Source organism: Gambusia affinis, linkage group LG20, assembly GCF_019740435.1.
Source record: "Gambusia affinis linkage group LG20, SWU_Gaff_1.0, whole genome shotgun sequence".
Lineage (NCBI taxonomy): Eukaryota > Metazoa > Chordata > Actinopteri > Cyprinodontiformes > Poeciliidae > Gambusia > Gambusia affinis.
In genome coordinates this window covers 6643447-6668986 of record NC_057887.1, presented here as the reverse complement: position 1 = coordinate 6668986, position 25540 = coordinate 6643447, and the positions used below count along the sequence as shown (strand labels likewise).

General features: G+C 38.5%; 1 protein-coding gene across 5 annotated transcripts in view; it reads right to left on the bottom strand.

The window, feature by feature from the left end:
* grid1b (glutamate receptor, ionotropic, delta 1b) overlaps positions 1 to 25540 on the bottom strand; it is a 442704-nt gene that overhangs the window by 159792 nt on the left and 257372 nt on the right. The gene's annotated exons all lie outside the window — the stretch shown is intronic.

Here is a 25540-nt window from a genome sequence, read left to right as displayed (position 1 = left end):
TTTATTAACGGACATAAAGATGCATTAAACCCCCACAGCTTGGGGGAAGGAAGCCTGGCTCATGTAAACTGATGCTCATTCATTTAACCAACTGTCATTGTTATGCATTTCTAGCCTTCAGATTGAAATTAGAAATTGAAAAATTCAGAGCAAACATTTCAAGGTAAGAGCTGCGAAATGGAGAACAATAAATCTATGTAAGCCAGCGTAAGTTAGGTCATTTTATTAATGCAGTCCACACTAAGAGTGTTTATGTATTCATTGTACAATTTGATCTCAGCATTGACTTAAGCATTTTTTAAATTATTGTTATTTCTACATGAGTTCCTTGGATAAATGTGTTTAAATTAAAGGTTGGATTTTTATTTTAGCAAAATTTGGTTAACCTGACCTTTGTTCAAAGTTTTCTCCAGCCCAGCAGAATTTACTCAATGTAACCCTTGTTAGCTAAAACCAAATCTTAGTAACACTGCATTGTCGAGTCATTGTTAAAACAACATGAGTCCGTTATAATTTCCTCCAGGCACCTTTTGATAAACAAACAAACAAAAAAAAAAAAAAAACTTTCAGTACTGAATCAAACTTTTCTCTTGTAAGCTAAGAACACATTTTAATAACAGGAAGAAGTATTCCTTTTACGGCCATCTTGTTTAAATGTCTGTTGTGGTGTGTATGTTTTCATTCTACCTATTTTTGTTGGAAAATAAATTACGCCACAGATTTTCATGTTTTTTCTTTCTTAAAAAAAAGGTTTCATGGAAAGAGCAATGAAAGTTTTCCAAAAGAATCCGGAGTGAAGGGAACTTCATCAGGAAGCAGAGCGGAACATGAAGCCGCGGCGATATGAAAACACTCGCCTCGGCTCAGTGAGCAGAAGAACAACAACAACAGAGCTCAGGTTCTGGTCGGTTTGCTGTCTGGGATTATCCCACCTCTCTGTTTCCTCTTCCTCTGTGAAACTTCTTTACTTGATAACAAATGAAGAATAAAAACAAAGCCCAAACTTAACTGAAGAGATATATTGTATTTTTCACGCAGGATCAGGAATCTAGAAGGCAAACCTGTTTGGATTAAAAAAAATATATATGTACCGGTATATATGAAATGTATCCTGTTCCAATATCTTATTTGGAACCTAAGACAGAATGTGTGGGAAATGTGGAGTTTTCCAAAGATGACTTTTGGCACGTTTTCCTAACTTTGTCCAGTTGCATGTTGATGTAAGGGAGTGATTTTGTTCAAGTATTATCATCAGAGAACATTTCTGGTTGAAGCTGCAATGTTTTGCTTCAGAAATATTGAGGTCATATTAATGATTTTAACTTTATAGAGTTTTACAGCATGGAGGTGAGAATGTGTTCAACCGTCTCTGACAACAAATCTAAGCACAAGATTTAAAACATGGGACACAGATGCTGCAGTTGTATCAAACTTATAGGAAATAACATTTTACTTAGTTTTTTGTTTTTTTTCCCTCCATTTTTTGTTAATATTTTAATTTGTCAGAAGGCGGTTGAACAATAATATGCCAAGCCAGAACAAACAAAATTTTTAACAAAGTGTTAAAAAAAAAAACAAAAAACTAGCAGCTTCGAAATCCTTTCATGGCAATGTATTAAAACAAGTGAAAACCCACATCTAAATATTCATTCATGGACATAATTTAAGTGATGGTTTATTGATTCGCACTTTAGAAAATAATTTTTCATTAAACAGCAATAATAATTCTGCTGTTTGCACAAAAATGTACGTGGATAATAATGTAAAAAGATAAAAAGAAAAATAAATGATCCAGGTTTGTGAACTTTTCTCTTCATCTACCTAACAGTTACGTTGCAGAGCTTCTGATTTTGACACTAAACCAACTTCTTGACTGATGCAGCCTCAGCTCTGAGACTTTAGGCTACTTTGAGCGTTAGCAGGCTAGCGCTGCAAAACGCCGACTTTGCAATGCATCACAACACTTCCTTCAAACTGTCAATCAGCAAAGGAAACGTACCATCAAGCCAACAGAAAAACACTGATTTCCTATCTTTTCCCCGTTCATTCAGACTTTATATTTCCTCTCTAAAACTCGGTCAAGCACCTCAGCTAAGACACCATTCATCATATTATGTTTGCAGATAATTTTTGCAGTAAAACCTAGTCACAGTTTCAGGAAAAATGCAAAACAGATTCAACAAATTTCAGATGTAGCGTTAAAGCAAAACATTTCAGGTCGCTTTAATTCTCTGGCAAACATGTTAGCTGCCCTCTTCCGTCTCCTCGCCAGACTTCAGCTAGACTGACATGCTGAACATGCCCAGAGATTTCTGTTTAGAAAATAACTTATTATATGTTTATTTTACCCACGTGAAAATGTACATTCATTTGATGAGACTACAAAAAATAAAAATAAAAACACAATTTCAAAAATAGGCTTTGTTTTAATTGACCTGTAGGGGGAGCATTAGCATGTCGGTTTTTGTGGACAGCAGAAAAACAACAGGACTCAGTTTAGCTGATAAGATCTAACAGCCAATTAAATACTGAAAAAAAATAGGATGAAAACAAACCGCAAACACTCACGTCTTTGCTCCTAAGCCGTCAGCTGTAAATGAGAGGATATAGAACATTATTACACACACTCTCTGATAAAGCGACAAACGCAGAGAGACGAAGACAAAACAATTGGGCCGCATAATAGTGCACTCCATGGCAATGAAATCTATGCACTGACAATCAGAAAATTACATTGTGGGTATGAATTATGCTTATTTTAATCCCATTCACTACAAAATATGGCACAAAATAACAGCGGGTTTGGAATGAACCTCCCACTGATACTTTGTTAAACGTCTCGTTGCATGTTTCGTGCGATTCCCGGCACGGACGAAGACTTGAAGCACAAATCTTCCAGTTACTGATCTGAGGTGAGGCTGACGGATTTGGAGGCAGTCCGTCTTCATTATTCGATCCCCTTTCAGCAACACGCCATTACCGCTGACAGAGGGATTGAACCCATTTGGCCGGTCCATGTGGGCAGGCGTTTGCTAAGAGACAATTTAGCCATTTATTAATGGAGATCTATTCATATATTTGAGTCGTGTAAAATTTTGACCCTGAGTGCGTTATGTGTTGCTCACAACAGATTCGAAACTGTGCACTCCTTCCATTAAAGTGACTGTGATGTGTCGTATAAAAAATAGTTTCAAACATTCAAACAAACTTGACTGATTGATTTATTTGAGATTTCTGGGGTATATTTTAATCTTCGTAGCTCTTGATAACAGTTTTTCCAACCCTCTTCCCACTAAATGGAAGCCATTTTTTTTATAGCAGCAGCATCTAAAAATCTTACAAATCCATATTTTGATGATTTAATCCATCCACGCACATATGGGAATTGATTTTGTACATATGTACAAAAAAAAAAAAACATTGTGAAAAGTTCAGGATTCCTGCAGTACGAAAACCTCCTGTGGTCACAGAACCTGTTCCCAATATGACTTGTGTTCAGGCTGTTACTGTTAGGCGCTATGAGATGATAAGTCTCTTTAAGGGCCCGTCCCAATCAGAAGGTCAGAGTTGGAGTGCAATAGGAGGTCTCCAAGGAGCCTAAGGAAAGATTGGGAGTCTTTGCGATAGCAACAGTGTTGACCCCAGAGAGAGAGAGAGAGACCAAACGGCTGAGCTCCGAGCTCGTCCACAAAGGAAACAAACAGCTCCTGGATTGTTTCACAGCGATCCATGTCGGAAAATTAATGGACAGGAGCCTGAGCGATTTGTCTTCCATTGATTGGTTATTCTACCTCGTGTTCAGCTGTTGCTTCCCACTCATTCCATTTTACACGCGTTCGCTCAGGCGGAGAGCAGAAACCGGCTCGAATTGCTATGCAAAATGTTGCCGTTTTGATCAATAAAGCGAGCACAGGGCGATCCGTACACGCAGAACCCGGCCGGCCTGGTGCTCCACTAAGGCCGGCTAACTAACTCTAAATCAATAAAATACAATTGTTTTTTTGTTGTTGTTTTTTTAAATAAGTTTAATTTGGGACTCTGAAGATTCACAAAAACCTTTGAACTGCTCGTGAATAAACCACAATCAAATGCCTCTGTGTTTGACCCACTGCAAAAACGTAACCAAATTATTCCCAAAATATCAAACAAGGCAACAGCAGTCAATAAAACACAGAACACTGAATCACTAAAATACCTCAAAAATATAATATGAGTCCGGTTCTCACTTTAAGCAAGATTCTAGGACCTGCAAACTTGATTTAGCCATCCAAATTAAGTTAAGTTTACTTGAATAGGACATTTCAGCAACAAGGCAGCTCAGAGTGCTTTACACCATAAAATCATCATGTAATCATCAATTATGAAACAAGCAACACGCGTTACACTTTGCCAAAAATCCAGATCAAAATCACAGAGGAACTACTCATCATATATGTTGATCAATGTTTCACTTACGATTTGAAGGAACTCAGTGTTTCAGCTTTTATAAATAAATATATAAATAAATAAATTTATTAACTTCTAATGTCTAACATATTCTCGATAACATCAAACTCAACTATCTTGTTAAATTAGTTCATGTTTCATGTGATGAACAAAGTTTTATCTGTCGGCTGAAGCTGGTTATAGAGAGTTGAATTAAATTAAACCAAAGTAACTTCTCAGTTGTCATCTTTATTTTAGGTGGCAATTTTGTAGGTTTTATATTTTTTAAAAAACTTAATCAAGATTTTATCAAAGACCAGCAAAAAAAAAAAAAAAAAACCCTCATGGGAGCTTAAGTGTGGTAGCAGTTAAAGTTCTGTCTCTTTGCCTCTTTTTAGTCTGAATTTCAGACTTGTTTCGCTTTTTTGAGAAGTGAAGCAACTTGAGCATGACAAAAACCTGACTTTATTCCATTACACAAATGCCAAGATAAAGAACCGGGACGCTTGATTGCGGATGGGATTTTAACCCGTGTGTACGTCTTCACCCCGAAGCGCTTTTCAGCACCGCCAGACAGAAAGCAGGAAGTCTCACCTTCCCGCGTTCCCGTGAAGCAGATTGTGGCTGTTTGTGTTTCCCAGAGCAGGTGTTCTGTGTTACAGACTGGGTGCTGAATCAGAGCACAGCTGACGGGAACACAGTCGGCCACACAGGAGGCGGAGACACACCAGGTGGTCCTATTACCAATGTGACACACTCCGTCTCCGCAGCAGGACACATCATCTCCCTCGCAGCTCCTATCGTTGCAGAGCCATGCTTCTGTCTGAACTAGGGAATTCACAGCAAGCCGTGAAAGGCACATGCAAGACTTAATCATTTCTGCAGACACAATAGTATTTTTGACTCAAAGATGCATTTTAAAATGGTAGACATACGTCAATGCGACTTCTGGACCTCTGTCTGTTCGTCAGTGACTTAATCTGTTGAGCTAAAATCAACTGGATTTTCAGTCCGATTCATATTCTCAGCCTTGTGCGTAAGATGGTTAGTAACAAGCATTTGATGAGCACATTTGATTTTGGCGATGGCATTCATCAAAATGTTATGTTTGTTCAATTTTTGTCTGCTTGGCTTTTTTCTTAAAACTTTGTAATTTTGTGTTCTTAAAGCACCTTCAACCGAAACGCCTCGCTTTGTGAAAAGGGAGATTATTGGGAAATATGTTGTACGTGTTTCAAAGACCAAAAATGCTACTGATGATATAAGAAAAGAAATAATAATAAAAAAAATACATAAGCACATTTAAAGATGAGAATGTGAGATTTAATCGTCACGTAAAGTGGAAATAATTTAAGTTTATCGGGTGTTTGGAGATTTAAATGTTTACAAGTTGAGTTTCAAACAGACAATGTAAAATTGCATGTCAATTGTGCATGACAATTTGCTTTAAAAAATTTTGTTCTTTCTTTCTGGCTTTTACTTTTGTGTGTTTGAAATAAACTAATTTTAAAAAAAGGAACAGGAGCCTCTGTGTGAGAGAGATACATTTTCATCAAACTGAAAAAAGAAATACCCAAAGACGCATGGCTCTTCTGTGCTAATATAAGTATTCATCATCACTGTTGCCGCCTCAGCAAAAGATAGTTTTCTCAGCTCACTATGCTGGAGCACACGGTTGGACGCCAACACAAACACCGTCATCATCGTCTAGTCACGACTTGGCGTTTAGGGAACGGAAGGCAAATCTGACAAAAATCGTTAAAATAAAGAATGTTTTCCCATTTTGCATTAGTTGCATTTGGCCAAAGACCTGGCAGAGGCCTCCATCTCATTTCCCAGCCCAGTTTCGAGATGATTGGAAAGTTCCTGGAGTTTCATGAAGTGTTGTTTTTATACCGTCGGTCCGTCTTCACTGCAACAGAGTAATAGGCTATCAGGTCACGTGGTGGCAGACGTTTTCATTTTTTGTGTGTGAAAACAAAGATATTGTGCCTGGCTCTGATTCATGTCCGCCTGGTTCCTCGCTGAAGTGTGGGTCCTGCAACTCCAGCCGTCCAAAGTTTTCCAAATCTCTTCCCGTTAACGTTCTCTCGTTAGTTTGTGAATTACCGATTCACTCACTGTCCCACACACATCTGTCCGTCTTCAATCAGCTGTCAAACTCAACCGTGCTGCTGCTTTTCTCAGCCACCTCCAGAGTGTTCAGCCGGCAAACAGCCTCACAAACACAACATGCACACTGAGGGTCAGGAGCAGGAGAGGTGAGGAAACCTGAGGTGATGACCTGAAATGAAATCTGAGCGAGTCAGACCGTAGCATGATGACTAGAATAAATAGAGTGCTTTCAAGAGAAAGCATTTGGACAAAGTTTCCTTGGGAGCAAAACAAAACAAAAAAACACAGATGGAAGGCCACATGTGTCACTTTGTAAAGAAAAAAAAAAACTGCTGAGGATTCTTTGCCAATTTAATGAAGAGAACAAAGAAAAAAAAGGATTAAATCAGATTTTCCCTATCATCAAAACTGTTGTGTGACAGTAAAAAAAGAAAATCGAAGCAAAGTAAAGAACAAAGAATACAAGCACTTGTGAAGGAAACCTTGGAAACAACCAGGCCTAAATTATCTTCAATTTGATCAGTGTTTAATTTGAATGAATTCCTACACATCACTGAATGCTGAGAAGAAAACATGTAATTTAAATGCATCTCTTTAAAATAACAAGATGATTTCAGCAAAGGAATAGCTTGACTATCTGTTTTAACCTGTTGTAGTTTATGGAATTTGATTTTCTTCCCCTCTATTCTGAGTCCTATTAAGAGATTTTTGCCCTTTGCATGACGCTTAAGGCTATAGGAACAGTTCTAAATATTTAAGAACAGATTTATTTTGTATTAACTAAAAAAAAACCCAACAAGATAAAAAGGAACAGCAGCAAACTAAAAAGCATAATAGAATATTATTTTTACATAAAAAATCTATCAAATTTGGCTGAACATGGTGGAGTATAAGCAGTAATGTTGTAAAGTTTGCGCATAAAATGGTAAAACTTTACACCTTTTGAAGAACATGCTGACCAATAATAAATCATGACAATTTTAAAAACTCGTCTAGATATGTACATCCCAGTGAATCTTTTGCACGTTTTCTCTATTGAGAATCCCACAGACTGACCAGTCTTGATTAAATGTTACCGACTGAGTTAATGAACTCAACTTGGGAAAACTGTATTATCCCTAGGAGGGGGGCAAGACGGAAAATAATTGAGAAACATTGCATACAAAGATGAAGTACTTTGTGTTGTGTCTGTCATATAAAATCAGAATATAATACATTAAAGATTGTTGTTATATTGTTTAAAGGTTCTATGGGTGTTAATAGCGAATACGTGTCCATCAGGGACCGAATGTGGAAAGACTAAACAGATTGTTGATCCTTCCTCAGTTTGTTTCCATGAAAAGAGTTAATCATTTCTTCCCTCTTTTTTTTTCTGTAGAGATAAAACCCAAAGCTTCCACTCCAAGGTCCTGTGGGTGCATTAACCATTCATATCAACACATGCAAATTTATGTGAAAAGAGGCACAGAGGAGCTAATGAAGACAAATGTCGAACCTTTTGTTTTCCTCTTTGTTTTTTTAAAAAGCCTCCAGAACAACACTGGGGACGCCATCATCAAGTGCAGCGCTGGTTGACTGAAGAGTAAACTTTAAGTTTGCTACAGTTTTACAAACTCTATCTCCGTCTCCAACCAAACTCTGCTTCTGCCTCCTCTGGGGATGCTGGAAGGGCAGAGCTTCAGACAAACAACGCAAATCCAAAGGAAACAGTCCATGAGCTGCAGTCTTTTTGGAAAACTTTCTCGACGAGCAAAATGAGACTGCAGCGTTTCCAGGGCTCAACCAAGATTTGTTCTCTGTTCAAATTTTTAGTAAAGCAACCCAGCAGTCAATCAGGGTGCAGGTTGATGGGGAAAAAAAAAATTAAAGATGGAAGTAAGAAAGAGAACAACTATGTGTAGCTTGAGAAGGAGATTATAAATGACATTTACTAGTTTAGAAACGCCAGATGCAATTGTGTTCGTTAGTCTAGTAGGAACTGTACTTCATGTAGCGAGGGTAGCTTCTTGAAGGACTTTTTAGAAAACCTCTCTCACCTCTCAACCTTGGATTTATTAGTATTTTTAAATTTGTATATTTTAAAGGCAGAGAAATGTCGCTCGACTAGAGGAAGTCTTCTGCTGTGAACTGCAGTAATACTGTAACGTTGTGACGCAAACTCATCACCATAGAGACGAGGACCTCTGCCGACCTCTTCCAGACTAGCCAGCCGTGGTATGACACCCCTCGAAAACTTCGAAGCTCTATCGTTCCACTTAAGAACAAAGCTCTCAAGTCACGATGGAGTCGCATCCAGTGACTCATGTCGAAAATATCTCCTCGTCTGAGCAGGGAGGTACCTAGTCAGAGAATGAATCTTTCTTCGATCTTTCAGTCTACAATTTTCAGTTATTGGACTATTTTTTTAAATTTTTTTATTTAATTTTTTTTCCCTCCAGGGGGTCTTTTTGTGGGCTCTGGTGTCCTTTATATGAAGGTAGGCTGACAGGAAAGGGGGAAGAAGGAGGGGGCGGGGGTGGGGGGAGCAAATCTTGCTGAGTCCGGGAATCAAACCCGCGACAGCCAAGTCGAGGACTCAGGGCCTCCAAACATGGGTCGTGCCATCCTCTAGACCACCACGGCACGCCCATCTATTTTAATACTTTTCTGTCTCTTGCTCTTATTCATTCATTGTGAGAAAAAAAAGACGTCCAGGCTACGACCTGACAACGATCCAGCAGCATGAAATTTGAATAATTTTAATTTCTTCGCTGGTCTCAAAATTTTAATGAGGCAATCATTCAAAAGCAGCTCCAATTCCAATTTAATTAAATTAGAACAAAATGAAAAAAAAATTAAATAAAAACAGGGGGTTAGAAAATCTTTAAGCAATCATGTGTTTATGTCAGAAGTGGCAAGCTTAATATTTTAGAGTAAAACATTTTGAGGCAACGATGATGAAAATTCAACTCACAAAACAGCCACAACTATAAACCATAACCTGGTTTATAAATATCCACATTAAACAAAGAAACCTAGAGTGTACCGTCACTTGGAAAATGCCTGTGAGTCCAAAGCAGTCTGCAGACATGACTGAATAAATAAGAAGAGAAAGGAAGACGGTGAAATCAGGCATGAAAGCACTTCTGCCATCTGTTTCTTTGCTCTATTCTTGTTCGCTTTTGTCATCTTGTCCCAATGAATTTGTGTCATGCCACGGAGGGAAGGGGATCTGCATCCATTCGCGCAGAAGGGGATTCATGACGCTGCTTCACAATTCGAGATGCCTGAGACATCCCAGAGACGATACCTCTATACCTCCATGAACTTTGATGGGACTGTCTGCTGAGATCCCATGCAGGATCTAAACTGATCGGTTTAATAAGGATTTAAAACTTTGTCAACCATCCCGATGAACTGTTGGTCACAGCATCCAGCAGCGCTGCAGGGGCAAAGACCGGAGACATTTTCTGTGTCTCTTCTTCTAAGACGCAGAAAACTGATGCCATGCGGCATGGATTTGGATTAATAATGTCCATGGACAGAAAACATGGCACGGCGGGACATTATTGCATGCTGCAGTTAATGAAGCAGAACGCTTGGAATTAAAATTGTCACGCTCTGGACGCAGCTTTCTCTGTTGTTTTCCTTTAAGAAGTGCTAAAGAGTCAATCATTTCAGGTGATTCCTGAAAAATTAGAGAGAGATCAGCTAAGAGAAAAGCACATACCCTCAAGGAATATGAATTTGGATTTTATGATCGTTTGCTTTTCTTCTAAAACAGAAATGAAGTGCCTGCCATATATAATGGCTGTTTGTTGGCAAATAACAATCAACAGATCCACCTTCTTATATCACAGAAAACTTTAAGAAATTAATTTGAAAAAAAATTATCATATGAGATTGGTGTGCCAAAAGCGAGAGTAACTCTTACCACCCAAACATTTTCACTCTCCTGAAAAAATACTAATTAAATAGATTCAGTCACACCACATTGCTACTGGTGAGATAATTAACTGAAATAGGACCAGAGGATCCAGTTTTAATTTTAGCTGATGTAACGACATAGAGTTCATTCCAGATTGTTTCAAAGAGCAACTGCAAGTCAAACAATAATAATAAAAAAGAGACCTAATGAAACACGAGCTGGTGAACTGTAAAACTTCCTGATTTCATGTTTGATCTATGAAAACTGAACATGAAACCACTTCTTGTTAGGGAGAGGCGGCGGTAACAGAGCCGTATTTGACACCTCTCGGCTCGTCGTCTCTGTTTTATAAAACCACATCTCCCTCTTGCAGAAATCCATGGAGACAACCTGTGGCTAACATATAATAAAAGACACCGACATTTCACTGCCTGCTGCTCAGATTCTGCCCTCAACATGAAGCTACCGACAAGAACAGAGGGGCTGAAAGCAATTGACATCGACACTTGGCTGAAAATCCTCCTCGAGACACTTTTCGAAGAAAATCTTCTAAAATGTCCACGCAAAAGAAAAACAAGTTACATGTTTTAAATGGTCATTTGTGTTAGATTTGGGTGGCTACTGCAGTCATTTGTGTCAACATGGTGGCATAACAATGATTTATTTTGGCACACAGCCTCGTCCGGACATGTTTGTTCTAAACAAATGATGGCGCATGCTGGACCAGGTGCTCATGATGAAGGTAAATGTATTTAATATATATGCTATCTATTTGTAGGTAAATATATTTACTTTGGATGTTGTATGAAAATCACTGATATCACTGAGCATATCTCGACCAGTCCAAGTGCTTCCAGTATGATCCTTGGTATGTGTTGAATATGCATCAACAGGCGTTACTGGTGTTTATGCATCGTCTTGGCTGTGTGGTGGTTAAGGCTCCATTGTGACAGCGGTGTGAGGGGTTAAGAGGACTAACAACGTGGTTCTACATCAAGGTTTTAGGAATTAATATTCTGAGGCAAAAATGTGGTTTTAGAGTTTAATAGCCACAACTTAAACCTTCAGCTACATTCAGCCTGCCTGCTACACAGTTTGTGATGTGCAGCTCTGCATTTTGTTACTGATTTTGTTTGCTTCTAGTGTAGAACAATAGGTAATATTTCCCCAGCTCCGTTGATTCCACCAAAACATATACAGGCATGAAATTGATGTCAACAAAAAATGACCACACAGATTTAACGTATTAGTGAAATTGTTGTCACTGCTCTCTACAAAACAAACACATTGTCTGAGTTTGCTTACTTGTTTGTTGTGTTAAATATTTGCCATAATGTTGGCTGCAAAGTTTTTTGCTGATCCGCTTGTAGCTCAGAGACGCAACAGAAATCAATGTTTTGCAGAAGGGTGTACGACGAGTATAAAGACATAATATGTCATTCCGTCACCGACACGAATAATGCGTAGGATGGGACAGAAAGGCCAGAGACACAAAGCCACGTTAGCAGGTAAAAAAAAATTAAAAATAACAGTTTGGTGCTCTTCACTGGCTGTCTAATGGCTACGTTACGCAGTAAATGTGTTTTCAAACCATTGTTTCTCGTAAATGTTATTAAGAGAAATAATGACTATAATGAGACTATTATTAGAGACTTTTATGTCGAGACTATTATTCAAATAATGGATAATCCATGTCAAAGGCTCCTCCGTAGATTTGTAGAAATAAAGGGTTTTAAAGACATAAAGAGTTTAGCAGTATGCTATAATGGTTGGATGACTATTGCTAACATTAGCATGTGTCTATAAAAATGATCCATTAAAATAGAACATTGAGTCATCGCGGTTCAGAATTGGCCTCACTAAGTTTACTCCCTGCCACCATGTGTTCCTCTGTGTCTTCTGTCACAGTTTGTCTTCTCATGACTCAGTGATTGGTCATCATCTTTCTCCCCACTGATACATGTGATTCATTGCAAGAGTATATATACATTTATATGTAAGATTTGAATTATGGCTTTTTTTCCCTAGTAAACAAGATCATGCATATTGAATACAAACGAGCTCTACAAGAAAGCAAAGACATTCACAGCGCTGAGCCTCAGGCAGACATCTCCTCGTCTGGAACTAATCCACCCTGTTTGCCCTCTCACCTCTCTCTACTTTACTCCACGCTTTGTCTTTAGTTTCCCTCCGGAACCACTAAATATTCATCTCCTACACATTAGCCACTTTCCTTCTAATCTAAGGCTTTTCAGGTTGCCACGACTGCGTAGAGATCTTTTCACTCTTGAGAGTTTAGCTATGCCTGACGAAGCCCGTCTGTGATTATCCATTGATAAAATGTCAACACAAACACGCAGCGTATATCAGGTCCAAAGCGGAGAGAAGGGACAGAAATACAAAACATGTGTTGCTCTGTTGGAAGCCAAGCAGCAAAATTTTATTTAATAACCGTCCCTGGATTTAGGGAACAAAAACTTTGCTCATCATTTCTTTCATGTTTTTGCTGAACAATTGTCTACCAAGACCAAAACCAGCCACTTGTAGAGAAAACCCATTTTATTCTCTACAAAAAGGGGTCAGCACAATTTAGGCTTGCAGAGTTGCATCTAAATGAGGTATGAGACATTCAGCAGCAATGTCTTTTTGCAAAGGTACTGAGCTTAAGGTGCCGCGTTAATGGCTCGACAGACTGGAGGTGAAGTCGCTCCCTCTCCATTCAAATTTGAGGCTGCAGCGTGCCGACAGCCGTAGCTTGGATCAAAGCAGGCCATCGACAAGATGACTCTGGGAAAAAAAAGTAGAAAATATACAGCAGAATTTGTGCTAAAAGAAAAAAAAATTAAAAGAATCAAGGTTATGCAATGGCCTAGTAAAAGTCCAGACTTGATTGAAGTGCCGTGATGGGGCAGAAAAAACCCTTTTTGAAAACCTGGGTTAAGTGATGAAAATTTTAAGAGGACTCTGGGACAAAATATGATCCTGTGAGAGATTAGTTAAGCCAGATAGAAAACTGTTACTGAGATATAGCTGCTAAATTTGAGCAAACAGGTTTATGCATCACATGGCACCATCTTTTCTCATCTCAATGATTTCTTTAGTAATCTGAACTACTTAATAGTTGATAAATGCCATCACTGCATTTGAGATGTTAAAAAAATAACTGCCTTAATAACAAATTTTAAACTTAGATTAGTGCTTTTACCAATCTGTAGGTTGGTGCTTAGCCTATGCAGATCTGCTGCATAGCTGCAGCAGATCTGACGGCAGTAGAAGTGGCCGCTTTTGTAAGATTTAAAATAAATGCCTTAAATGATGTCGAAAACACAACAATAAAGAAACACAATGTGGATGCTTCTGTTGCACACATGTACATCTTTATCTCTCGGTCGATATCTTTGCCAGGGTTTCCCCAGAGGACGTCCGTCTTTTCGGCCCGATGGAGATCTCTGATTGGGTGTTGATGGAAAAACACCTTTCGCCCAGAATGCACTGCAGCTCCGACCGACTCTCCCTCCACCGATTCGGCCGGCCGGTGTGTGGCCAGTGTGACATTTCGAGGTTGGCTGCGCTGCTGTGTCACGGTCAGTGGAGCCACAAAACAACTGCCACATTGATACCCTCGCTGAAGGGCAGAAATCAATCCTGCACTCGCCTGTGATTGTGTGAGCTGCCGGAGATATTTCTTTTCCTCCTGTTAGCGACGAGGTGCAAGAAAATTGATGAGGTTTAGTTACAGAGTTTGTCACTAATGCATAAAAAAAAAGAGAGACATGGAAAAATCATAAGAAAAGATCCACTTGGCTCTGCATGATGCATGCCTTGCTGACGCACTCGGTCCTGTTGATCTTCACATCTGGGAGATCTGTTGAATTCCAGAGGATGCATCCAATGCTTCAGTGGACTGCTGAACATCCAGAAAAGGACCCATATGGACTGTTAAGAGTCTTAGTTGTTTATGGATGTGTATGTTTATCCTCAAGCAAAGAAGAAGTAGAATTCATTTTGCTGAACGTTGCAAAATGTGGAGAGTAACATTAGATGAATTATACAAAAAGCCAAATTCACGTTCCACCGTTGGATTAAGAGGTTGAAGGTAAGGTAATTTTATTTACATAGCACATTTTCAGTAGCAACGCAATTCAAAGTGCTTTACAAGAATTAGAAGGAAATACAAACAAAATAATAAAACCAAAAGGAAGACAAAGAAATACAAACAAAATAATTAAACAAAAAAAAAAAAAAGACAGAGACAAAAGTATAAAATTACATATTGGTTCCCCACGCTTAATAAGAATAGGAAGAAGTAGTCCATAATTCATAAACTAGTAGGGGTTTCTAAACTAGATTTTGTTTCTCCTTGTTAGGTAAGATTAGTGAGGTACAAAATTAAATGTTGGTTTTCCGTGTTTGATTCCATTTGAAAGAATAAAACTAAATGTTGGTTCCAGCTATTCTGGACTGAGTTCTATATTTGAACAATATGAAACTAAATGTTTGTTCTCCATGTTTGATTCTTGTTCCGGGTTGGTGAGTAGATGGGACTTTCTACGTAAATGTTAAGTTGTTTTGAATATTCAGTGTCCACATCCAACTACAACTTAGCAATTAGACGGCAAATACAACAAATGTATTATGAAATGATCACATTACCTCGCAATTACCTGTTGATAACGGATAATAATAATATGTAACATACTATAGCTGGTAAATGTGCACCAGCCTAAGTAAGCATGTTATTATCTAGTAGTATCTGAGCACATCCAGTAACTAAAAAGTGGAGAATTATTAAGTTCTCAATTTTTCCGAGCTGTAGTAGGAAGTGCTGTCAATCTAGTTTTTTTTGTTGTTTTTTTATTAAACATTCAGACCTGAGCAGAGCCTCAGTCTGACTACGGTTGTGTTTAGATTGATATAGTTGATATAGTTTCAGGTTGACTGAAACTGATATATTGCTTTTTCAGGTGCAATTCATCACAAGCAAAAATTCAGAGAAACATTAACACAGTGTTAGTCAGCATATCAATTAGCATTGTTAATTTCCCTTGGGATTAATGAAGTATTTGTTTTTTTAAATTGAATTAAACCGAATATCAATCCAAACATCTATTATTTCCAAACAAGCTGCTGCATTTAAATAATTAGATCAATAAAACATCAAGCAGACAATGTTGATAATTGGCTTCTGAAAAGAAAGAAATAATGGTGGATGGTTGAGTGTGTGTGCATGGTAGTTTGTCATGTGTGTGTCCTAACGTTGCCCTGTGATAGGCTGGCAGACTGTGCAGCCTTCCTGTCAGCCAGTGAGTGGATTCACCAGCCCCTCAGCGAACCTTCAGCGATAAGCAAGGAAAGAAAATGGATATATGGATGAGTGAGTTTTAAAATGAAGTATTTTATACCTCTGGAGTGCCAAGTTTAATTGCATTTGTCTAGCTGCTTTTAGTTTAACAACAGATATTTCTGTTTTCCTTCTAGTGACTTTCTCCGCTCCTGATTTTTCTTCTACTCACTATGAACACATGCTAACCAAGTTAGGAATATTTTTGTTTTAGTTAAGCAATTAAACACAATGGACCAAAATATATATAGATTTAAAATAAATAAATAAATCTCATTAACCCATCAAACTTTCCTGTTCATTACATTTTTAATGAAATCTAAACAAACTGAAATGAAAAACATAAGAGTTTCTCAATATCATTGAACACCAAAACAAATCAAGAAAGATTGGCTTTTTACTTCATTTTAGTGCCACCCAGCTGATAATTGTGCCAGATTTTCTTTTTCTCCTGACCTGCGTAATACATCACACTGCAACATTAACACTGACATGCATAATATCACAACACAGTACACAAATATAAACAGTAAAGATTTTTTTTTTTGTTTGCTTACTTTATTTTTTGCCACATATTCAGTCTCTACATACTAAACAAATGTGTCACCAACTGGATGCACATTCGCCATCTTTTATGCCAAAACCTTGAATTTGCTCAAAATGATAATGACAGAATGGCGCGTCGAGATCATAAATATAAAGAAGGATTTAACAATAAGAATCCAGTTTGAACTGCTCCTCATATTATTAACCTCTATTTAGAATTAGTGATACTCAATAAATTAGAATACACATACCAATCAGTCTCGTTTGTCAGCTTTAAAGTACCTTTTAAAAATAAAACCAATAAGTAGGTATTAAACATACTTTTCATTAAGCGTATATTTCTGTTTGTAAAATTGATTTTTTTTTTCATTGGTCTGATGTAATATTCTAATTTTAAATGTCATGTTTTAATTAACTGTAAGCAGAAAATAATCCTAATTAAGCAAAGTAAAGGTCTTCAATCATCACCTGTGTGTAATTAAACTTGCTGATAGTTCATAAAATAAATGGACTTTGCAATAATAGAATTTATTGTGCAAAAAGGATTGGAATGTTTTCTCAGGATTCATTTATTCCTAATTTAAACATATGTGGTAATTCTTTGGGGGCAGGATATGAATGAACAGCTGCAAATATTAAAGTTTAATATTAAATCATAAAAAGCCATAGCCTGCCTTCTGCCTGTGTTTCACTCAATGTTAAAACAGATCGACATACTGTTATATGAATAATAAAAAATAAATAAAAACTTCCAAGACTATATTACAATGTCCATGCTTCAGACAACTCGACAAACACAAGGCAGGAAAAAAAGAAAAGAAAAGAAAAGACCAGATTCCTGAGAAACGCTGTGAGAGAAAATGAGTAGTTTGAAAGGCACACACTAATAATATGTGGGATGAGTCAAAGAAAAGAGATAACTCACTTATACAAAGACCTGGGAGACAATTTTTAACAGCTTTATGAAATGCTGTCCTTTTTTATTTTTTTCTGACCACACATCATCATTCTACTAAAACCATTGCAAGGGGCAAACTGACATTTCTGAATGGATTTTGTTGGCTCGGCGGGGGTCAGGGCGAACAACGAGAGCGGAAATGCAAAAGGAAAGTAGCAGAATCGGTGGGAGACAGCGCAAGCAATAATGACGGAGCGGACTGGAGGAGGATGGAAGAAAACAGAAAGACGTTAGGAGGTGTGGGTGGGGGTGAGGGGCGGAGGCTGGTCACAGCAGGAGAGCAGGAAGAGAGGCGGCTGTCTGAACACGGAGAGATTATTAAAAGGCCATCAGGGGAAGTGAAAACATTTACTGACCTTTGTTAGTGTTTCTAAGGCCTACTGCCTTCTAGAAACAGTGTTTATGTCATGGACTAAACGCCAAAAGAAGCTGAACGATCAGGAAACAGTCAAAATGTAATCAGGAGGAGTGAGAGGATATTTAAGATCTAGGAAATAATGCTGAAAATCTTTAGGAGTTTTTCTAAAGATGGAGAAAAGAAGAAGAAAAAAAAACCAAAACGATGAGGGAAAGGTCAGATCGGAATAGTTTCTTTAATCATCATCACGGTCGGCTGACAGTCAGAAGGGGCCCGTAAAGACTCGGCCAGACAGCCAAAGCAGAAAGCCCATCTGCTGCTCGTGTCCCTCAACAATGAGGCTCTAATCTAAATGAATGGGCCGGCTGCTCCACTCACACTTATAATGGCTTTGCTCATCACACACAGTGAGGAGGGGATGAAGATGAAGAGCAGGAAAAACGGGGACGGCAAACGGCAAGAGGAAGACGCATCGAGTGCGTCTGCGCTCAAAGTTGGTGTCAGCGAACTTTGGGATGAGTTCGACTGCAACACCCGAACTTCCGGCACTACACGTTTATCTACGTTTCTGTGATTTTTGCACTTCGAACCCCACAACCCTTGCCGGTAAACTATGTTCCCATGTCATGTTGACTGTTTAAGTGTGCTGAAATCCGCTGGTGAGACGTACAAAATGCTGATCTCGTTTCAACCAGGACAGAAGAGGGAGCACAGAACAACAGCAAGGAAGAGCTGGCGGATCAATAAAGTTGTGTGATTAAAGTCCCAGGGAGGAGTTTCAGCTTTTACAATGCATGCTTTAGCAAAGTGAATTTGCCCTCTGAAGGGACAATTAAGTTTCATACTAATGTACTTAAGTGCAAAGACAACTCCTCTGTCATTGACATATTTTTACAGATACGGTGTGAGGTAGAGATTATGAACTCTAATTTAACACTTAAATACCATCATTATTATTTTCCAAAACAGCATTATGTCATCATTACTCTGGTGTTAAACATTCATCAGAGTTATTTTCCAATCCATTTCTCTGCTGAAGACTATGAGCCGACTATAGATTAATTTCAATAATTCTATGACAAAATATGCTGGCCTCAAAGCGACCAACAATTATAAAGTACAAAATGGCCAGATGCTATATTCGCAAAAAAAAAAAAAAAAAAAAAAAAAAAAGGAGCAAAAATGTTAAGAGAAATATGTTCTGACAGAGAATGTGGACGCTGACCTTTGAACTCATCTGAAGTCCAGCATAGAGGGTCAAGTCTAAAGGTAAAATCTCAGCACTTAAGCATCCACACCCCTCTCCTGCTGTTTGGATGATTACCATCCAGACATTAGAGTGTTCCCTCAGAGAAAACAAACTGAGACTAAATGCATTTTCTCCACACACACACACACACACGCACACACACACCCCTGATGTTGCCTCAGCTAATTGCTGAGCGCTGCAGTGGGATCACACAGCGCAGCATGTCTCCGCCACACTAGACATGGAAAACATCCATTTTTCCACTTAAAAAAAAATGATTCTCTATAGATTAATCTGAATCAGCTCGGAAGCGGGTGCTTCAGGTCCATTTAACAATCCAAGAAAGCCAGACGCACAAGCTCATAAGAACCCACTGTGACTGCTGTGGTGTAGGAATAATTACAGGGAACTCGTTGGGATGGAGTCGACTGAATGTGGAGTCTGAGACTTAATAAGCGCTGGCTCATTACTCTGCGCATCTCTGTCTGAAATGATTCAAAGCTAGACGCGAGTGTTTCAAAACATTCAGACACACAGACATAATTGGACAGAAATACAAATGATTTAAACCTAGTCCCACAAACTGCTGGACGTTTGATGTCCCAAATAGACGCACCTGTATGGACTCATTCAGATATAATTTTTTATTTGCTCAATGAGAAGCAAACAGAAGAAGCCGTTTCATATTTAAAGTCTAAAAAGCAAACTGCTTGATGTGTTCCAGCAGCGAATACTCACAAGTAAATCTGTGTAGGTACTGAAAGTCCAAGGGTCAAAGAAGAAAAAAGAAAAGAAAAAAAAGAATTGCAGTCATTTTATTGGGAACCGATGAACTAGTTCTTTCTCAGAACTTATTTTGAACTAAGACAGTAATTTCGACAGAAGCTTGTAGCTGGTTCATAAAGGCCAGCAACTGATCAAAAATGTTTAAAATCTGGAGTTAAGTTTTCAATCCGTCTAATTTGTAAAAAAAACAAAAAAAACCAAACACTTCAGCATCATTAAAATGTTATTTAGGCATCAGATTAACGCAATGTCTCATCTTCACAGTTTGTTGACATCACCCGTCGCAGGTTTATGCTGTTCAAAGCTTCGGACTGAGCCGCATCCACAGCTGATAATTTCCTCTTCGTCAACAAATGCCATTCCTGACTCCGTTGAAAAGCACTGCTGGTGTCCGTGTCAACCAGATGGCGTTATTAAGTCCTGCTGTAAACACGGTGGGTCTTTTTTCAGCGAATGCCTTTGCAGATCAGTTATCAGCTGATTGAGACTGTGGAGATTCACAAACGACTTTCTGAGTTTTTCAGTGACCAAAAAGTGGAAGATTTTGAAAATCTCAAGTTTGTGGTGGATCAGTGTAAGGCTAGATATCCAGAAATTATTATTAACGATACACTGTCACCAGAATTTTTTTGTGTGTTGCTGCAAAATGACAGTTTTCTCTGGAGACTTAGACTAAGATAACAAAAAGACAGATTATTACTCTTCTCCAGCTGAAAACTGCAGAATGTTTAAAAAAAAAAAAAAAAAGACAGGCTTTTATCAGACAGTAAGGCATTGCGATGGGAGTCTGATTTAAATTCTCATGTGATAATATTCATTTCCAATGGCAATTTCCATGTTTAAATGTTTCAAAAACCAGACATTTACTTTGCTTCCGCATCAGACGCGTCATCCATGGTGAGGTCAGTCGAGGTGGTTCGAGATCTCCAACCCACAACGACACAATATCCAATATCCAACACAGTAAGTGTTGGCTGCCCTTACTGACGTGAAACATATCAAATGGAGACGTCATTTTTATTGCTGGGTGACAAAGCCAGACACACATCAGACGAGAAAAAATAAGAGTGCTGCTGTCCATGTCCCCGACTTCGTGAGGAACGCACCATTTGATTGGACCGGCTGATTACTGGCTTCCAGAACTGAGAAGTGAAAACCCTGCAATTATTTACCTGCTTTGTATGATTTATTCCTACAATTCTGGATAAAAATAAAAAAAAACAAGAACATGTTATTCCATTATACCCAAACATTATCTCCTGTTGCTGATTGCTGCATCGGGTCACATTATCAGAGATAACGCCGCGACGGCCGCACCTTGTTGGTAGTTTCAGTTGATGTGTCCAAATCTGTTGCAGCCATAAGCTGACGTACTGAGAAACGGATTTACTTCTGGGATTTTTAAGAGAACAAAAATTGATTGAAGAAAAATTAAAAAAAAAAAAAAAAGAGAGAGAGAGAGAGAGATTACTACAGCGTTGGTGAACTCAATGGGACTGACATACAGATTACATCATATTGTGGTGAGATTTAAAATAGCAGAAATCCTTACATGACTTACACACACACAAAAAAATAAATACAGTCATTTATAGTGAAGTTTTGAATCTTTAACCCTGGACTACACCAGCTAAGCATCTTCAGTGTATGGATTTTTTAGGCCAATAATGTCAACATTCTGACATGCAAACATTACCTATGAAACGAAGTTGAGAGAGCTGCAGTGTCGTCATGCTGTTCAAACATTATGACTTCCCTAAACTGTGCCTCGAACTCAACAGTACCGCTGAATTATCATGACACTGGAGGACATTTTGCTCATCGCCTTAAACCTACAAAGCTCAGCTCCCTGTAACGAAGGATAATAGGCTTCAGCTTGTGTGTTTTCAAGCACAAACCAGCTGTTTGGAAATAAAGTCTTTGCTTTCGTTTCACATTTTTGGAGACGACTTCTTGAGAAACTTTACAAACAAGATCCAAGGACCATCAAACCACCTGCTGTGAAGGACTCACCAGTTAATCTCATGCAATTAACTCCACAGCTTCAAAACGTGACCAAGCACTGAGGTGGATTCTGTCGAGTCGATTCATTCAGGTTCACAAAGTCTCCTCCAAAATTCTACTTTCATGTAAGGATTTGCTACACATTTAATGTCATTCTAAACCCTTGATAGGACATTGATCTTTCCTCAAAATCTCCTTCTTACAGGAATAAAAAAACCCTGTGTGTGTTATTGTGTTTCATCCTTCAAAAGTGTCCAGATGTCAGCCCAGATGGTTGACAGTTCAGTCCATTTTGTTCCCCACCTGCCGTCACAACAAAACCCCGAGCTGGACGCCGGCTGCGGAGTCTTTTGTGACAGACTCCCCGCTGACCCAGGCGGGGTCAGAGGTTCTCTCAGAGCTCTCATCACGCTGACCGACACTTGTTCATATCAGAGCCAGAGGGCAGCAGCCTGACATCAGAGCACACCGTTTGTTGAATCTGTCCACAGACTCTTGGTTTCACAGTTGAAAAAATAATATATAATTTTAGTTAAAAAAAAAAAGTATTTAGTTTTTGACTCAATGAAACCATCTCTGAAATAAAAAATAAAATAAAATAAAAAGCTTTCAGTTTAATGGTAAGCACAGATATTAATTAAAAATGTTATCTGCTGGCAAAACACTCCAGCATTCCAGGAAGCTAAATAAATAAATAAATAAATAATAAAAAACAAAAGCATAGTAACATGGTGAATAGTAAAAGTGTTCAGAACTGTTTGGGAATTTTCGAATATCAGCGATGCGGAAGCTGGAAACAAACGGGTCATAAACAGCTTCACGCAGGGCGCAACGCCATCGATAACCGTTTTTGCCACTTGCTCGTTGCATTGAGGGTTCAGGCTGCATTCTGTTGTGCAATTATCTCGCAGCAAAAGATACAATAACGGTTGTGTTAAACTGCTTGAGCCTCAGAGAAAATGGAGGGATCATTATGGGAAGAGAAACAGAGCAGCAACGAATCTCAGAGTAATAACAGCTGAGATCGGCTCAGCAGGGAGAGCAGAAATATGATAACACTCATAAGAAAAAGTGAACCTGCAGCTGCTGCATCTCCTACAACTCCAACCCCTCACCCCCACCACACACACACATCTAAGCACTCCAGCATAGAGAACGAAAACATTGTAAAAACATAAATAAATCAATCAATTTAAAAAACAAAACAAAACAACAAAGCCCTTGTTTTTGGACCCCACACTGTGCTGCATCGGTCATCTACACAACATTTATGAAGCTTTTTTACTTTTTTTAAAATTTTTTAATTTTTTTTTACTGAATTCAGTCTGAAGCATCACATGTGAATCCCTCCAATTAAAACCCCAAATACAGAAAAAAACAAAGTGGTATAATTCATTCCAATTAAAAGAAGATCGGTCATTAAATAAAAATATGAAAAGTTTTAACTTCACAACTTCTTTCCCCTAACAGCAGCATCATCCGGCAGAGACAAAAGGAGAATATTGAAAAACGATCAGTTCTCGTTTATCTGTTTCACAGAATGAAGCAGCTTTAAATCAAACTCCCCAAATAAGTTTGACGTGACTGCTGATCAATGCTCAGCTAGTGCTGCTAGCTTCAGGCAATATTTTAACTAAATAAAACAGCATGTGACCAAATGACGGTCAGTGCTTCATGCTCCTGTCCAGGCTGCAGAAGACAACATAGCACTGCACCAATTCACTCAGAGTGGTTCAAGTGAGGTCAATGATTGACTTCTTATAGTATTACTAAACTTTTTACAGACAAAAAGTTGCTTTCAAACCTGCTGAAACTATCTGAAAATGTTCTCTCTGGTGGTACAAAGATTTCCGGATAAAACCACTTGCAAGTTTCCGATGTTGCATGCACTACAGAAGTAGAAGACGTGACATCCAAAACAAGACCAAACATTTTAGTGTGAAAGGAGCAGATAGTGGAAATCAATGCCGACAACCGACTCTTGTTCTTTTCTCCTGTCTAAAGGACTAAACAGCTGACAGTTGACACCTAAATGCCACAAAACACATACAACAAAAGGTTTGTCATTTTGGTTAAATACACATTTACAGGATTTTAAAAACAGTAATGACCAAAATATTGACATCTAAAACTGAGAGCACACAGTTAACATCAAATTTGAATCTTTTGATCCGGCATTCAGGTGAGTGAACAAATGTTTATCCAGGGACTAATAGGTGAAACAAAACAAAAAATTAAATTACATTACGTTCTTACACATTTCTTAATAAACACTCCTATATGGGTTATTTTTTGCCTCGTTCAAGCCTCAGTGAAGTGGGTTGAGTCACCCTTTTGCCTGCTGCTATTCATGCTGTTCACACATCCAAACCTAGCAAACTGCATACGTTTGCTAGATTTCAACAATGTTTTTTTTGGGTTTTTTTTTTAAATCTCCATCACTGAGGTGGCTCTTAGCATTAAGTGCCACAGAGTTTGGGGATCATCATTTTAGAGCACTTACGCATTTTAAGGATTTAACATTATGTGAGAAAGTTCCCCATATTTTCAATTTGTTTATTTTATCATTCTAAGGTTTCTAATTTAGCTCTGATGCATTAGCTTGAAATCCCTATGGCCTGGAAGAGAGTAAGCGCCCGCATCGCTCTGTATCCCTATATTGTAATTGCCACCATCCCTTATTGATCACACTGAAGAACCCATGAAGGCTAATGTGATTTCATTAAGATGCAATCAAAGTGAGCTATTCCAAACAAACACACGGGAGAGCCGGGCCCTAAAGTTTCACTGCAACAACCTCCCTCAGTCTGGAAACGGTGGAAATCATTGAGGCACTTAGAGCTTTTTCCTAATGCTTTTTCAATTATTTGCTCACAACTTATCCCTGAGAGTTCACAGAAGGTAAATTCACAACAAAGTTAAGAAGAAAAAAAAACAAAAAAAAACACAGTAAATCAGATAAAATGTTTCAGATATAAAAAGGAATCTAAAGTGACAGTATGTAAGAATAAAGAAGGATGCTTACAGAGACAATGGAGCGCAAGTCAGGAAACTCCGAACAAATGAAATGCTGGCTTACACAGCCAGAGGGAAAACACTCCGGTGTGTTTCTGCAAGCAGAGCTCCATCATCTGTCTACAGAAGCTGGTGAGTCATCAGAAAGAGGCACAGGCACCATGTGGCGATGTGGTCGGAGACGCAACATACCACAACATCACAGCTGAGACTGAGAAATGGAAACAGGCGATCTTCAGAAGCAAACAAAATGTGTTTCATCAAAACAAAAGGATTCCTCAGACTAAATCAGGAAAAAAAAAAAAAGAAAAGAAAAACATAACTCGGCGCGAAGTGCAACAGAAGAAAGCAAACATCTGTATGAACCCCATCTCTGCCAGCAACTGCACGAGGGTTATATCAAACACTAAATGGAAAACAGTTCAAGGGAATAAAATAAAAACAAAAAACTAGAGCGTCAGCTGCTGGGTAAACAGAGTGTGACAAATTAAAAGAACAACTTTCTAAATATGATTTGATTCAGGTGGATTCAGGTATTTAGCAGATGGGAGGGGCTTCATCACGAGTCAGATGTAAAATTAAGATCACCTCTAGCTTAAGCCAGGTTCCACCTGCAGATGGAACGGAGAGATTTTGCCCACTTGTAATAATACCTCCATAGACTTCAGAAGGGAATGTTTATGTCAGTCCTTCTGAGGTCTCAGAGAACTGGAACAGAAACAGTGCTGCTCATTTCACCACTTTGTAACCGAATCACTCAAAATGCAGCGGTCTTCAACAAAACATTTCACACCGACCACGTCTCCATTTGTCACCTTCACAACTTGTGATTTGTT